Below are 16487 nucleotides of genomic sequence, written 5' to 3'. Positions count from 1 at the left end.
TTCTATTTGAGGGTAGGCGGGTAAAAACTGAACAAACTTTTCTACTTAGTCCTACCTATCATAATGCAATAGACAAAATCACAATAATAAAATGCCTAAAAAGTTTCAAACACGTTGTCCTTACAGAGTTCGAGACAAAATCCCGTGAAAAATCAGGTTTAGAACAGAAGCTTGTGTTAAATACAACAGGGTATGTCACCCTTAGAATCAGGGCTATCTTCGAAATGACCAGTCTTATTCCTGAACTGTACGTAGTACAGAAATGGCGGCTTTCTGGTCAATGCCAAGCACATTTAGTCTTCCAAATCAAACAGCTTCCAAAACATTCTTTCCACTAACAGCAGTGTCCCGCATGCTGAAGATATACAATCAGGCGGATAGCAGACAGCCACAGCGGGAGAAGTTAAAGAAACCACAAAAGATTTCTCTTCTCCTTGGACACTCAATCCTAAAATCCACTCACTGTATAACAAATACACAAGGTATTATCCAGCCATGTGGTGGCTCTACAAGTGACTACTAAAATACCTTCACTGCCATTTCAAACTGAACAGACAGGCAGCTACACACTGTCAGCTCCCATCCAAAAACCAGAAAATCATAACCGTTGCTTAATGATAACTACATAGTAGGTCAAAAAACAAGTCGCTACAAGGAGAAAGACTGATACTTCAGGTGTGTGGGCAATTGCCTGCTTCATTCAGTAGAAACACACCTCACTAAGGCCCGCCCTCCCCCGTCTTCCCACCCGAACTGATTTGCAGCACTTCTAACTATAGCACACAGGAGCACGCACTCACCCCGCCCATACTCGGAGGAGGCATTTAGACCAGGCGCCTGAAGTTCACCGCCCCATTCTCTATGCAGCATGGCCTCTGCGTGATCAGAGGTCCGGACTGGGCAAATCTTTAATGCTTCCTCTAGTACACCACTTCCTCCCACCCACCTCACACTCAGATATCGTAATGAAGGAGAATCAGGGTATCATCCACTGTACAGAGCCAGCAGTATATGATTCGATCACTTAACACACGCAAGTCCCCGAAAACTACAGCACCGAACCTCATCTGTAGATTCCCGAAAAAACTATTTTTTCCTACTTCTAATTCTACTCAGCAAAAAAAAAAAAAAAAAAAAAAAAATCTGAGTTTCCCTGCAGGAGGAGCAGGGACTCAACAGCCCCTCCCTCCCGCGATCCCAGGCTCTCCACCGAGGGGCCACGTGATGCAGGCGGACGTTTCAATGCTGCTGCACTAAATATTTCTGGAAACTTCCACTCCTAATAATTTACAGAGATGTTCCTGAAATCATCTCAACTTCTCCGCAGCCCCTTGGGCCGGGGAAGCCCTTCCACCCCCGCGCCGGGCCCCTCTTCACTTTACACTCCTTGCCTTTCTCCACCGCTACCCGCACAAGCCAAAGACCCAGCAAGCGCTCCCCTCCCGCGGCCGCCTCCCTGCCTCCATCCCCCAGCGGCAGAAGCGGCTCCATTCAATCGCAGGCTCTGCTGTGGGCCCGCCGCCGCCTCCCGGGCTCGCCTCCCGCGGCCGCCGCCGCGCCCCACGCCAGCCTCCTCCCGCCGGGCCGCGCCGCCGCCCGACCCCCGGCCCCGAAGACACAGTCGACTTACCCAGAGATTGAACCAACTGCTTCTTCCTTCCTTGTCGGGGGATTAGGACGAGGGAAGATGGGGAGGGGGGAGAGGGGAGGAAATCAAGGTGGGTTTCAGTTTTCCCACCTTAAAAAAGGAGATTAAAAAAAACGAAGAGGATAAGGGCAAAAAAAGCTCAACAATATTTACTATTTCAGGGACACCTCCTCCCGACACGCACACCCACCCGACCCCCCCAAAAAAAGAAGGGGAATTAATCTGTGGAATAAATGCTCCCGCCTGGCTGGGGAGTGAGGGAAGGGGGAGGGGAACGGGGTCAAGTCCCAAAGATTCAGCCCCAGAGGGACCCTCCAGCCACAGGCGGCAGCAGAAGCGGCAGGAGTAGGGGGTGTAGAGTCCACACGGTCGGGGGACGCTCTGCTGCCAGCTGCAGTCCGATTCCCCCCTACCAAAATACGGCTCCCTCTCTCACGCGGCTCCGGCGCTGGGCCCCCCCCACCCAAGCTCGCCTAAACTTTCCCCCCTTTTCCTGCTCCTCAGCGACTGGTGGTTCCCCCCTCCCCCTCTGGGTGGTTGCACGGACTGCAGCAGCAAAGACTGGAACAAGCACCGCCGCCGGGGCTGTAGCTACTGTTGCTCTTGCTGATGCTGTAGCTCCCGCTGCTCCTGCCGCGGCCGCTGCAGCCGCTTCTCCCCCTCCTCCTAGTGCCTCAAACTCGGAACCGGTTGAAACCGGTTCAGACTGGGAGATTCCATCTCGGTTGAGTTTTCAGCCCATGGCGCCGCGGAGCGTTTGGAACCTGGGCCTCCGCCCCCAGCCCGCCCGCCCATTGGCCGGTTCCAGCCACAGCCGCGCCATTAGCCTACCTCCTACTGGCCAGGCCGCCCGTCAATCCCGCCTCAGGGCTCCACGCGAGCCCGCCGCTTCGGCCCCCGCCTCTTTCCAGCAGCGATTTGCCCGCAGAGTGGGGGAAGGGAAGTGGGGCGGGTCGCAAAGGAGCGAGGAGGGGGTGGAGGAGAAGGAGGTGGGACGAAGAGCTGAGCGGAGCAGAGAGGAGAGCGAAGAGAAGCCTCGCAGAGGATTGGTTCGAACGAGCTGTCACTCAAGCGCAGCCCGCCCTCGACTTCCCGTCCCCCTCCCGCCTCTCCCCCTCCCAGTGCTTAAGCCCGCAGGCCCGGCCTTTCCGCCCCGTTCATTGGCTGGGCGCCTTTGGTGACGGAGAGGGTGGGGCGCAGCTCGTGAGTTGGTGGAGGCGCGAGTTTGAGCGCGGAGTGCGGCGCGCGGCAGCCAGCGTTCGTTTGGCCTTTCTCGGACCCGCGCTGGCCCGCCCCCGCCGCCTCCCGCCAACGTGCGGGGTCGGAGCCCTCCGGGATCGGGACTCGTCCCCTCAGATGGGGCTGCCCTTCTGAAAGGGTGGGCACACCCAGTTGTTTTTTAAATCCGGGAGGGGTGGAAAAAAGGAAAGAAAAGGACACAAGGGAGGCCGATTGTAGGCCCCGGACCTCTGTAATCCATTTTAAAGGCCTCGGTTTGGGGTCAGGATGCTGAGAGGTTGGGGTGAGGTGTGGGGCGCGCTCCCTTGGCGCCTGGTAATCTCAGAGACCTGGAAAAGACACCTAAATAGTTCTTGGGCAAGCCTCCTTCAGATTTTAACACGGTTTCTCCCCAGGCTGGAATTTGCTTGCTTCAACAACCGATCCTTCCTAAAAAATTAAGACACTATAATCCCTGTGATTGGCTTAACATCGCGTGTTTTTGCTGGATAAGGGTGCATGCCAGCTGCCCTTGATCTCCCCCTACTCCCCTACCCTCGGTTTTTCCTTTCTGCACAGATGCCCTTCACATACTTCATCATCACCAAATAGTATTTTCTATGAAAGTCACACGCACGTGGCCCTTCACATGGCTGCCTCTCTTGTCCCCAAGTGCCCTCCAAATCTTTACTGATTGTTCTTTGCTGAAGAAGCAGCAAGCAGCCCACCAAAGTTTAGTGGGCCCATTGTGCCACCAAGAGGTTGAGAAATGGTTTATTAAATCAACACAGTTTTCCTCAGCAAATCCTAACTCACAGTGGACAAAGGCTAACACCAACGCACGGCCTAAGAATAACTCCCTCACCCTCCAGTAGATTTACCGAAATGATATTGGATTACTTTCAGACCTTAGATTTTTATTCATTGCTTAACTGAATAATATCAAACCAAACTATGTAATATATATGATATATACACTGATCTTTTGGAATACTTTCATTGAATTACTGAGAAAACTGGGCCTGTCTTTTTTTTTTTTTTTTTAAAGTTTTTCCCGCCACATTTTCAGCTCTTGGTCCAGGCAACTGATTTTTGTAGATGGCAGGATAATAGGAATAAAAGCTGACTGGATGTAACACCTAACTTTGCTCAGAGTATGACCTTGGGCAAGTCACTTCACCTCTTTGGGCCTCAGTTTCCCTCTCACCTATTTGGTGAGGCTGGTATCATCCACTCCTGTCTCATCCATATAAGGATCAAATGGATGTAAAGGAGCAGTGTGACCCATAAAGCTCTTTGTGTATTGTAAAGTTTAAAATCGTTCCAGTTTGCTATCCCCTTCTTTGGCTCTTTTCATCCCGTCCTTAAAATCATACCCCGTAGGAGGTCAGATCTGTCTGACGATAGTGAATCAGATGTAAATATTTAGCCCATTGTTTTTGCCTGAGTTAGCCCAAATGGGGTATTCAGTATAAACTTGTTATTAACAAGTGCAAAAAGAAATGACAAGAGTAGATAATTATGTTTGATCCCTGTATTTTCAGAATCAGATTCGGAACACAGGTTTGACATGTGTCTAATACTTTTTTCATTACCTTCATTTGTTAGAATCAAACAGAGTTCAAACCTTGGAGTGGGATATGAATAAAGGAATGTAATCAACTGTATTGAGTGTCTGCCTGCTGTCTAGCAGGCTGTTAGAGAACTTTCTGTGCAATATTCACTGAATTCTTACAGCAACCCTGTAAGGTAGTTATTCTTTTTCAGATCTTGATCTTACTCTTGCTCTGTGCCTCCCCAGCAACCGTCTATCACACAAACTTAGACATACACACCACCCCACAGTAGTTGGGTCAGCATTAGAACCCACGTTTGCGTTTTTACTAGTTTCACATTGTTTCACGAAACAATAACATTCATCAGAAATAAGAAACAGAAACTCATAAATTCCTTTGTACTACTTGTCACTTATTACTATTAAATTTTTTTTTATTTAAAAAGTAATACATGATCATGGTTAACAATTCAAACAATAGAGAAAGAAGTATCTCTGGTAAAAAGTAAAAGTTCTCTTCATGTGTCACCTCCCCCATCCAGTTCCTTTTCCTGCCCTGGGATAATCATCATTAAGGGTGCCATGTGTATGCTTTGAGACATTTCCTAAGCATTAACAAATATATTTGCTTTCTGTTTTATTCAACATACTTGACATCATACTATATTTATTATTTTCTTTTTACTTAACAGGTCAGTATAAATCCACATCATCTTTATTAACAGCTCCATGCTCTTCCCCATCTTCTCAGTACTATAAATACTCAACCATTCCCCCACTGAGGACGACTAGGCTATTTCTGATTTTCTCTCTTCCAAATAATGCTGCAGTGAATATCCCATATATTTATCTTTAGACATTAATGTGAATATATAGCTAGGTTCACATTCTAAAAGTGGAATTATGGGGGGAGGGTATAGCTCAAGTGATAGAGTGCATGCTTAGCATGCATGAGGTCTTGGGTTCAATCCCCAGTACCTCCTCTAAAAATAAATGAACCTAATTACCTCTCCCACTAAATAAACAAACAAATAAATAAATAAATAAATAAATAAATAAATAAATAAATAAATAAATAAATAAGGAATTACTGTGTCAAAGGCCATGTATGTTTATTATTGTGATAGGTATCGCCAAGATTTCCCCTAAAATGATTGTGTCAATTTAACATACCAGCACAATATGCAAACAATACCTGTTTATTCCCTATGAAAGCCATAGATATTTGCTATTAAGTTCACACCAGAGTCAAATCTTTGCATTTTTACTCTGACCTTGTGAAGACAATCTCTACTGATTGTGAGCTTTCCAAGGAATATACAAAGTATACGATTAAATGCCCATATAGTGTAGTAAAAATACTTAAAGTAAAGATATTCAATAAATCTATTATCTTAATAACAGAACTGGTCATTTCACTCTTTCTGAGAAAACTGGTATCACTTTGCCCTCAGAGACTCAAAAGTGACCCTCCAACATGCACTTCTTCGTACCAGTCATAAGAAACAGACACTTAGACTGAAAATACCATGAGTCTGACTCACTGGGTATATTCATGTATTGAGCACAAATTCACAATTCCATGGGCTTTTTGCTCAGTGAATCTCTAGGGCATGTTGGTGACTTTGTAAGGCCTGAAAGACAGACAAGAATAGTAATATATTATCAAATTTTGAGGAAGTTTTATGAAAATTATGTTTCAAAACCTTATTCTCCTATAATAAACTGAACATAGATTCTAACAACAGTAAAAAATGATCTATTGTGTTCTCTGACTTTAGAAGGAAAGAAGAACGTAGCAAAATTAGTGGATCTATTTCAGTGGTTCTCAATCAGGTGATTTTATCCCAGAGGAGACATCTAGCAATCAAACATTGTCTCACAAAAAAACATTGTTAGCCAACGTCAGAGCCAAACAGATCATGTTACAAGCTCACTACAGTAGATCAGAAAATGTAAGTATAATAATGACTAATATGAAGACATTGTTGGTTGCCACAGCTGATCAGGGAGGGGGTGCTACTGGCATCTAGAGGGTGGAAGCCAGGGATGCTGCTAAACATCCTACAATGCACAGTCCGGGTCCCCACTGCAAAGAATTATTCAGCCCAAATTATAGTGCAGAGGTCAAGAAACCCTGATCTAGTTATAAAATATTTCTGGCTCAGTAGCAGAAAAAAAAAAAGCTGAACCTCAACTAAATCAGAGTTTCTCAAACTTTACAGTATGTATGAATCACCTGGGAAGCCTTTTGAAATACAGATTATGATTCAGTAGGTCTGGGCCAGAGCCTGAAATTCTGCATTTCTATCTTTTCTCTCTCTCTTTTTTTAATTTTTTGGTTAATGAAGGTACTGGGGATGGAACCCAGGACTTTGTGCATGCTAGGCATGTGCTCTGCCACTGAGCACGCCCTCCCCGAAATTCTGCATTTTTAACAAACTCCCTGGAAATGCTGATGCTGATAGTCCCTGATTTGAGTAACAAGGTACACGCCATTGTGCTGTCTTTTGGAGTGGGATGGGATTCCTTAAGAATTTTGGGGGACTGAGAAGCCCCAAAAAATAATGTCTGGGGAATGATATTTGCAGGTTTGTACTGGGCTCATTAAAAATTATGTTATTTTTGGCTACTCTGTATTTTGCAATTCTTTCCTCATGGGAGAAGTTTTAAAATATATTTCTAGAGCAGAAGAAAGTCCTCTATGAAGAGATCAAATTAGCATTATAAATGTGTTAATAGAAAAATCTCAGTACCTCACCCTGCCTTCACGTGGTACTATGTTTAAATCATTTCAAGCTGATTTCTACATACTTGAGAATGTCAGAATCACACAGCAGATAAACCACAAACCCAGATAGATCAGAAGGGGAAAGTAATAATAAGAAGAGCAAGTATAACCTCACACTAGTGAGAATGGCCATCATCAAAAAGTCTCAAATAATAAATGCCGGAGAGAGTGTTGAGAAAGGGGAACTCTCCTACAATGTTGGTGGGAATGTAAATTGATGCAGCCGCTATGGAAAACAGCATGGAGGTGGAGGTTCCTTTAAAAACTAAAAATAGATCTATCATATGATCCAGCAATCCCACTCCTGGATGTATATCTGGAAAAGATGAAAACTCTAATTCACAAAGATACATGCATCCTAATGTTCATAACAGCACTATTTACAATAGCCAAGACATGGAAACAACCTGTGTCCATCAACAGATGACTAGATAAAGAAGATGTGATATATACGTGTGTGTGTGTGATATGTATCTTTATACAGATAATGGAATATTACTCAGCCATAAAATAGAATGAAATAATGTCATTTGCAGCAATATGGATGGACCTAGAGAATACCATTTTAAGTGAAGTTAGGCACACAAAGACAAATATTATATGATATCACTTATATGTAGAATCCAAAAAATAGTACAAATGAACTTACTTATAAAATGGAAGCAGATTCACATGGAAAACAAACTTATGGTTACTAAAGGAGAGGCAGGGGAGAAACAAATTAGGAGTATGGGATTAACAGGTACGCACTACTATATATAAATTAGATGAACAACAAGGTTTTACTGTATAGCACAGGGAACTATATTCAACATCTTGTGATAACCTATAATGGAAAAGAATCTGAAAAAATGTGTATATAAATAACTGAATCACTTTGCTGTACACTTGAAATAAACAAAACGTTATAAATCAACTATACGTCAACAACAACAACAACAACCCCAGCAAATATAATAAGGGCTAACATCTATTGAGCACTTACTATGTGACAGGAACTTTACTAAGTACTTCAGAATATTTACTCATTTAATTTTCACAATAACCCAATGAAGTAAAAATTATTACTATTACCATTTTAAGATGGGAAAGTGAACACAGAAAGTTAACATATTTGAAAATAAAGTGATAAGTACACAAGGATACCCTGATAAAAAATAAGTGAATGAAGTATGAAGGAGTTTCCTAGAAAGAATACTCTTTTGGTTCTAATTCATTTCCATTTGGATGTAAATTTTAAAACCTTATAAGAAAGAAAAGAAAGAGAAATACTATCACCTGGAAGGACTGGAACATGCATATGTAATGGAGTCTTTGTTTTTTAAAAAAATCTCATTTATAATTTGACTAAATTAGAAATTTTCAAGTTCTCTTAAAATGTTTTTAGAGCTATCGTCAAATTCCCATAGAAAAAGAGTTAGTGTAAATCCTGTAAGTTATTTATTTACTTATTTAATCATTCTGTTATCTTCATCCTGAGAAATATTGTAAAAGCAAAAAGATTTATTTCAATAACAGGTACATTTGCTCAGGCATTTTGAAAATTGCCACAATTCATGGACTCTTTTCTTAAGAACAGTCTAGCATGATTGGCCAGTACAACTCTTTACTTGTAATGTAACTAGAGTCTAAAGATTTTCAAATGAATAATGTTTAAATCACTTTTCATATGGAAAGTGAAGTGAAAAATATTACATTACTCTATGGGCCATTATAGTCATAATTTCAGTAATTCTAATCCTCTGTAAATGAGGCTTATGTCACTTAAGAAATGTGGAAAGCAACATATATATATATATACAAGCATGAGATCATAATATCTTCTACAAGTTCCTTTTATAGTAACTGTTGAATTGCACAGAAATATAAAATATATTTCGTTTGTACATATATACATTCATTCCTCCTCTCTCTCTTTGCACTTTTGAGAAAATTGGAGAGAAAAAAAAGGAAAGGGGGGAGGGGATTCATGGAATGGAAAAAGTCCAATGACCATTCTCTTCTCACTCAAAACACTTTCCAAAAAAACAAAACAAAACAAAACAAAAACCATCTACAATCCATTTGGAGGTTGCAAGGGGGCTTCTTTGCAATGCTCTGAATCTTGGACACTTAGTGTTTTTTTCTATTTGGATAAAGTAATCTACTGGAAATCAAACAGCAGTAGTTGTTATAAGAAAATTCTCTGTTAAATTGACCATTTATCAGTATCTGCTATTTGCCAGATGCTTTATATATGTAGACAGTTAGAAATAAGGCCAAAGTAAATTCAAATTTCTAAATGTTGAAATGTTCAATAAAATAAAAGCAAGATTTTAAAAATCTTTATATACAGTGACATTTGTGTCATGGTCAATACCAAGAACACAGAAAATGTACAATATAAATTCAAACTAAAATGATTTTTCCCTGATTTATCCAGATAATTATTTCACACTTTTTTTGCCTGTAGAGATCCAGACTATTGAACTCCCTGTGTAAAAAGTATTTTACTGTGTTTTAATATTTTAAAAATGTAACCTATTCTGAGATCCATGAAAACCAAAGTATTTAAAAATATCTCTTAAGTCTTTCCTATAAAAGTCAAATTATACCAAGGAACACATTGAAAGTAGTTTACCTGATAATTCATCTATAGGTTTTGTGTAGAACCTTTAAATTTAGGTTCTGTGCTCATCACTAATGCACTACCCAGCATTTTCTTCTCAGACTCTGTTTACACTGTGATGAGCAACACTTCTTTCTTTACTGGGTAACAGCAGGATTCCCCAACAAGGGTTTTGCAGTGAATTGGGAAGATAAGATGAGCACAGGGTGAGCAAACGAAATGAGCAAAGGTGCACGAAACTGAGGCTGCAGCAGGGTGGCAACACTGGAACAACTAGCTCCACAGTGGCTGGTGGGTGGTTGGGGGTGTGCAGAGGTTGAGAGGTGTGGGCTTAGTGGGAACCACGTGTTATCCTGGAAACTGTGTCAAAACAAGTCCACCGCCTTGCCAGACTGACAAAATAGAAAACAATGCAAGTTGGCCTTCAGAGGCGATGAGGCGGAAGACAGAGAAGATCACAGACTTAATTACCAGGTGGCAATTTGCACTCTTCCAGGCAGAAGCATCATCTTTGTAATAAACCAGCAGCCTCAACCCAAGGAAGCTATGGAGAAAGAAGAGGGAGTCTTCTGAATGACATGGGTGTAAACAGTTCTAGCTGCTTCTTGTATCACCAGGAGACAAGGTTTCTGATTGGAAAGAGAGTGGGTCAGGAGACCAGGAAACCCATGCCTGGCACAGTTTTAGTCGGGGTTTTGGAGAGCCCCCAAGGCCCTGCACCTACTATAGCATTTTCAAAATTCAGGGTGATCCAAAAGGGCCTCAGTTTTCTGAGGAGTCCATGCATCCACTGCTGCCACTAGAAAAGACTGGAGGCAGGTCAATGGAGCTTGTCACTCAGTTGTGTCAGGAGAATCTCTCCAGTCTTGTCTTATAGGAGCATCAGCTTTGATGCTAGGGAAAAATACAAAAACACAAAACCTAGTCCTCAAAGTAAGTAAGCCTATGACAGACAAGCAAGGGGCAGTTGGAGCTCCACATAGCTCCTGAGCATCTTTCTACCAGGACCCAACCTATCTCACACACCTCATTGAGAGTGTAGACTGTAGCCTGTTTGGCTCCCCACCTCCTCTTATTCCTGTTAAGGGGCAGGAACACTGGGTCCTCTGGCTGAACCCTCAAGGCAGGAGATGTGAGTGCCCTTCCAGAGACGGTGGTGAAGAAAAGACAGATCTTCCCTTCTTTTTCAACAAAGCCTCTCCAGAGAGGACCCAAAGAACTGTAGGTAGCTCTAAGGCCATTACGGGAGCTACTAGAAGAATCTTCTTCTAGTCCCTGTCTTTAAAGACAGAGAACCGAGGACTATAGCAGGTGTTAGCTCTCCCTTCTGGTTGTAGCAGTTTCAGGCATTTAAGCTTTAGTGGGAGAGGGAGATGTGCAAACATATTTCTTACCATGTCAGAGTGGCTAAGGAAAGAAAAGAGGACCATTAAGGGGACCTAATGGGACGAGAGAGGACCCAGTGAGAGAGGACAGAGTAAGTGGGGCTTTAGCCTGGAATCTGGAGAGAGAAGTAGAATCACATGCACATCTGAGAAGGCACTCAGCAGAATGTCTTAGTGAAGTTCCTGGGAGAAGGGCACGAGAGAATTTACTTTTATTTGGCCTCAGTGAACATGAAATCTCTAAGGTCTTTTGTACAACATAAACTTCATTGGTTGTCGAAGACTGAAACCAAACAACATATGCTGCGGAAATAACTGGTATAGAGAACAACACACAAGGTTCACTTGAGGGGAAACACTTTCATTTAAGAATTCCGCATCTGTATTTCAAATTCTCCTCCTGCAGGAGACACATGGCTTTGTAGGAGCTGCAATAGAGAGAGAGAGAAGTTTGATCTGTGCCAAAAAATGAGTTACATAGGATCAAACAGTATTTTTATGTGTTGCCACATTTTTTTTTTTAATTGGAGTAGCAAAATGGGACAGTGAAAATGTCTGGACTCAGGAGATCAGGAGCCTCCTCCCAGGTCTGCCATTAATAGACAGACAGAGCTCTTCACCCTCCGTGATGTGTTAAAACTGCTAAAAGATTCCTTTCTGGCCCAAAGACAACCCCTAACTTCTGTGTGTTCCTTTTCTCTTGAAGATTAAAGCTGACAAAGAGAAGTGCAGAAAAAAATTTTCATTGGGGATTTTGTGAATATATGTGCCTTAAGGAAGCATTCTCTATATTTGTTCAGTCATTCATTCATTTAGCTAGTATTTTGAGTCCCCGATATGTGGTACGTACTACGCTGGAACTGGGAATACGACGACGACGAAAACCTCTCACTTCCCTAATGATTAAAATGTTTTCCTCAGATGTGATTTTTCCTATAATTGGGTCTACAATAGTTTCTAAGTAATCACACAGTTTCATTCATTTGAACATGTTATCCTTAACAAGTGGGGATTAATTTTGTTGTGTTGTTGGCTTTTTTTCTTTTTTAATACTAGGGAGCTATTTTCATTAAATGATCTTAGAAGTCTTTGAAGACATTTCAGAGTCACTTGGTCATTTGTTGATAATCTCTGCATGCTAGATCTACTGTTGCTAGTAAGGATATAGTAAAGAACAAGCCAGGCAGAAGCCCTGTCCTCAGAGACTCATAATCTTGGGTCTATTAAAATATGAGAATTTTAAACTAGTGTGCATTCCCATTTAAACTTTGTTAGCATCCTAGTCAATTGCCCCAGATTCATAAGGTGGCTCTAAAATTTTTCAGGTAATTTTTTTTTCAGTTCAGGACTGTGTTTGCTTATTTAGACAATTTGTGACAAATTGTCACTATTTCTAGCAATGCTGTGAGTGTTGATTTTAAAAAATGAATGTGACCAAGCCACTCTTCCTTCTCCTCTCCAGTTTCCCATCCCTCCCTTCCACTTTCAAAAAATCCTTTAGTGTCTACCCTTTACCTCACAAGAAAAGAAACCCTAACTTTCTAGCACATCAGGCAAAGCCCTTGGTGACCAGACCCTGCCTCCTCCAGTCCAGCTCAAGCTCTGAGGCTTGTGCATTGTCCACTCAGGCCACACTGATTGCTCTTTCCCGATGTAAGTCTCTCCATTCTGGGCCTTTAACTCAATCCAGATGCTCTTCACCCCCTTTCTCCTCCCCGGTGCCTTCACTTACTCCCTGGACGTGGGTTCATCCGTTACCCACACAGTTCCTGTGCCTACATCCACCCTGGGACTTGCCCAGTGCAGTACAATGCCCACTGACACATCCCTCTGCTGACCACAATGGGAAATTTCAGGATGGTGTACAGGGCTGGACACGTAGGCTTCCTTAATGAAAGATGCTTTGAGTGAAGAAATGAATGAATGAGCACACAACTACAGATGACATTCTAGCAGGGAGAACAACACGAGGGAAGACAGCAGGGTGGGTTAGGGACTCTGGCAGGAATTCAGAATGGCTGGAAAACATAATTGAAGAGGGTGAATGGCTAGAGATGGGACAAAAGAGAGAAGCAAGGACAAATGCAGCCAGTTTGATAATTTGGACTTTATCCTGAGGACAATAGTGAATCATTAGGGAAAGAAGTAATTAGATTAGCATTTTAGAAAGAACATCGTGAAGCCTAGATTTCAAAGAAGCAACACTGGGGATGAGGAGATATGTTAGAGTATCTATTGCAGAAAACCAAGGAAGAGCTGGTGATGGCCTGAAATAATTTAGCAGCCTTGGGGGTAGCAGGAAGTGGAAAGAGTCAAGAAATGTTAAGGGGGTAGAACTGTCAGAACTTCGTGGTTCATTGACTATGCATCTTCCGCACTTCAACCAACTGATAAACTTCTGAAGAGCAGGAACTCTGCAGTATACGTCTTTGAGTTCCATTCAGTCCCCTATGGTGCCTACCTACAGATTAGATGTTTGATAAATATATGCTGAATGAATAGATGAATGAGTGAATGAAACTTTATAGCTATACACAAAGTGGAGCTGATAAATCCTTACTTTTCAAAATAAAACCAACATGTAACTCACACAACTTAAAGATTTATGAAAGACTCAAAGCAATATTTATTAAGGTAGTCACCTTAGGCCTGAAAGACAAAAGAAAAGGCTAGCTTGGTGGAGTGGTCCTGCTGTCAAAAAAGACAAATATAATCAATTAATAAAATTCCCTATTGTTCTTCAGGAGGAAGGAGACTCTTATTCTAAAGCAAAAGCTCAATTTACACAATTGGTACAAAAAGAAAAGTCTGTGTAACAAGTCACTTAGGATCATATTCCACAGAGATCCCTTGTCCTAGCAGTGTGAAAGTATACTGTATGCTATTAGATGCTACATCTGTTTGGAGAACTCTTGTCACTTAGATATGTCAGACATGTCAGAAACGATGTTCTGTGCTTTTCATACAGAAAAATCCTGAATACTTTTCAGATTCCCTCCAGAAATATTCTTGTAACTCATAAAATACTGAACTATGATTCCTGAAGTTATAATATAAACCAGCTCACAAAAAGATGTGTCAGAGACAGTGGAGGATGTATGTTATTACAGTTAATCAATAACCCATTACTGGAAATCAGCAATAATCTTAACAGTTAACATAACACATTTAGCCTACATAATGAATGCTCTGATTCATTCATCAACATTTACTTAATTATTTCCACAATCAAAGCAGTAATAATGAAAGTTTAAATTTCCAAGTTCAATATTCTGTCAAAAACACTTTCAAATAAGGTCATAATCAACCATACACACAAATAAAAAGCAAAAGTCACAAAGGCTAATCCATCTTTTCCATCTGCATAACTCTTGGTGATAAACTGGGAAAGATGCCTAGATGATTTTTTTTAAATGAAAAAGCTACCACACAGTGTTAAATGAAAAAGTACATTACAAAACCTGATTAACACCGATATGAACCTAACAGAATCAGTTTTCCAAAAAGGGAAAATATCACGTCTATTTTATTTTACCTGCACGATTAAACTTGGCAATGCATTAGTCCAACTCTGCTTGCTTGAAAATATTGAAAAGCATAAAAAGGACCAAAGATGGGGATAGTTTGAACTATGATGTTCACATTTTAATTTTAATTGAAATTTAAATGCTTCACCATTTGAGACCTCAAATTATTAATTTTGTTGCCTTAAATTTTTGTTTACTTTTAATTCTAGGTTTTTTTTTTTAAACTTTTAGCTGGTTAAGTTTTTATACAATGGATAAAATTTAAATGACCTATCTCAATTTTTTTTTACAATTTAACTATTAGTAAAGAGAACTTGAGACTAGTTAATTCAGTGCTTTTGATTTGATAATTTAAAAAAATCATTAGCTACACATCAGGTTAGTGGGCTTGCAAAGACTTTTTTTTTTTTACCTCAACAGACAGTAAAAAATACATTTTATAAACAAGTGTCTTCTGTATAGCACAGGGAGCTATATTCAATATCTTGTAGTAACCTGTAATGAAAAAGAATATGAAAACAAATATATGTATGTATATGTATGACTGAAACATTATGCTGTACACCAGAAATGGACACAACATTGTAAACTGACTATAATTCAATAAAAAATAAATAAACAAAATAAAATGTGAAAAAAAATACATTTTACATTGTGACCTAATCCACATCCCTACCAATAAAGAACTGAAACAGGACAGTAGTTCTATGAAACATTGCTTTACTGTGATGCACTGGTGGCATTTTCTGTTCTATTCTTTTTCATGTTTAAGGACCTGCTAAAGCGATGGACTATGGCCTGCTACTTGAAAAACCTCAGCTTTAATCATCCCACACTTTAGAAACAGAGTAATGATTAAAGACTCTAGGGGGAGATGCCTGATTTCGAATCCCAGCTTCACTACCTTCTAGCTCTGTGATTTTGTGCAAGTTCCCATTCTCTTCTGACCCAGCCTCCCCATCTATAAAATGAGGATAACTATAGGATCTACTTCATTGTGAGAATTGGTGTTTACATAATACTTGTAAAGCTCGAGTCAAAGTGCCTGCCTCTTTGTAAGCACTCAGTACTACTACTAGTTTTATCATCATCATCATTATTATTATTTATCAGTCACTAGGTGTCTTCTAAATGTCTGTGTATAATCCATGGTACCAGGCATTGTCAGGCATTCAAAAGACACACTGCTCTCATGACTCATCTTTTATTTGACTGATAAATTGCAATCATGATAAATTGGCTTAGATATCAGTGAGATATAGTGCTTGTCATTTCATCAAAATACAGTGTTTCCCTTTGTTACGGAAACGACAGGCCAGCCAAGAAACAAGCACCACTAGGAGGGTTGGAGTACTCAGATTTATTACGCTGGCGGGCTCAGAGGGGCTTCTGCTCCGAAGCTCTGAGCACCTCCAAGACGTGCACATGAGGTTTTATAGGGTTAATTACAAGTATGGGGCTATTAGCCAATAAGGTTCAAACAACAAAAAGCAAGGAATCAGTACACTGGAGCTTATCAATTTGGAACAGATCATGTTACTGACACTTGTTGAGCTTGGATTTACGAGTTAGCTTGTTAGCCCAGTAAACTGACACTAAACTTCAGATTTATGAGTTAGCCCAGCAGAACTTAGATCAGTAAACCGACACTTATCACACTTAGATTTGTGACTTAGCTCATTAGCCCAGCTGGGCTTTTCCTTCACACCTTGGTTTAAAAACAAAAGAATTCAAGTTCCATATAAATAACAAATA

The 16487-nt window shown here is 41.0% G+C and overlaps 1 protein-coding gene across 2 annotated transcripts in view; it reads right to left on the bottom strand.

Annotated features, from left to right (window-relative positions):
• Positions 1-2413, bottom strand: part of XPO1 (exportin 1) — a 39950-nt gene extending 37537 nt beyond the window's left edge. For both annotated transcript variants that reach the window (XM_010989771.3, XM_064494456.1), the window contains exon 1: positions 1631-2413. The gene's annotated coding sequence lies outside the window, so the exon portion shown is untranslated. The remainder of the gene's footprint in view (positions 1-1630) is intronic.
• Positions 2414-16487: the final 14074 nt, after the last annotated feature.

Source organism: Camelus dromedarius, chromosome 15 (assembly GCF_036321535.1).
Source record: "Camelus dromedarius isolate mCamDro1 chromosome 15, mCamDro1.pat, whole genome shotgun sequence".
NCBI classification, from domain to species: Eukaryota; Metazoa; Chordata; class Mammalia; order Artiodactyla; family Camelidae; genus Camelus; species Camelus dromedarius.
The sequence above is the reverse complement of the archived record's forward strand: the minus strand, read 5'-3'. Positions and strand labels throughout refer to the sequence as shown.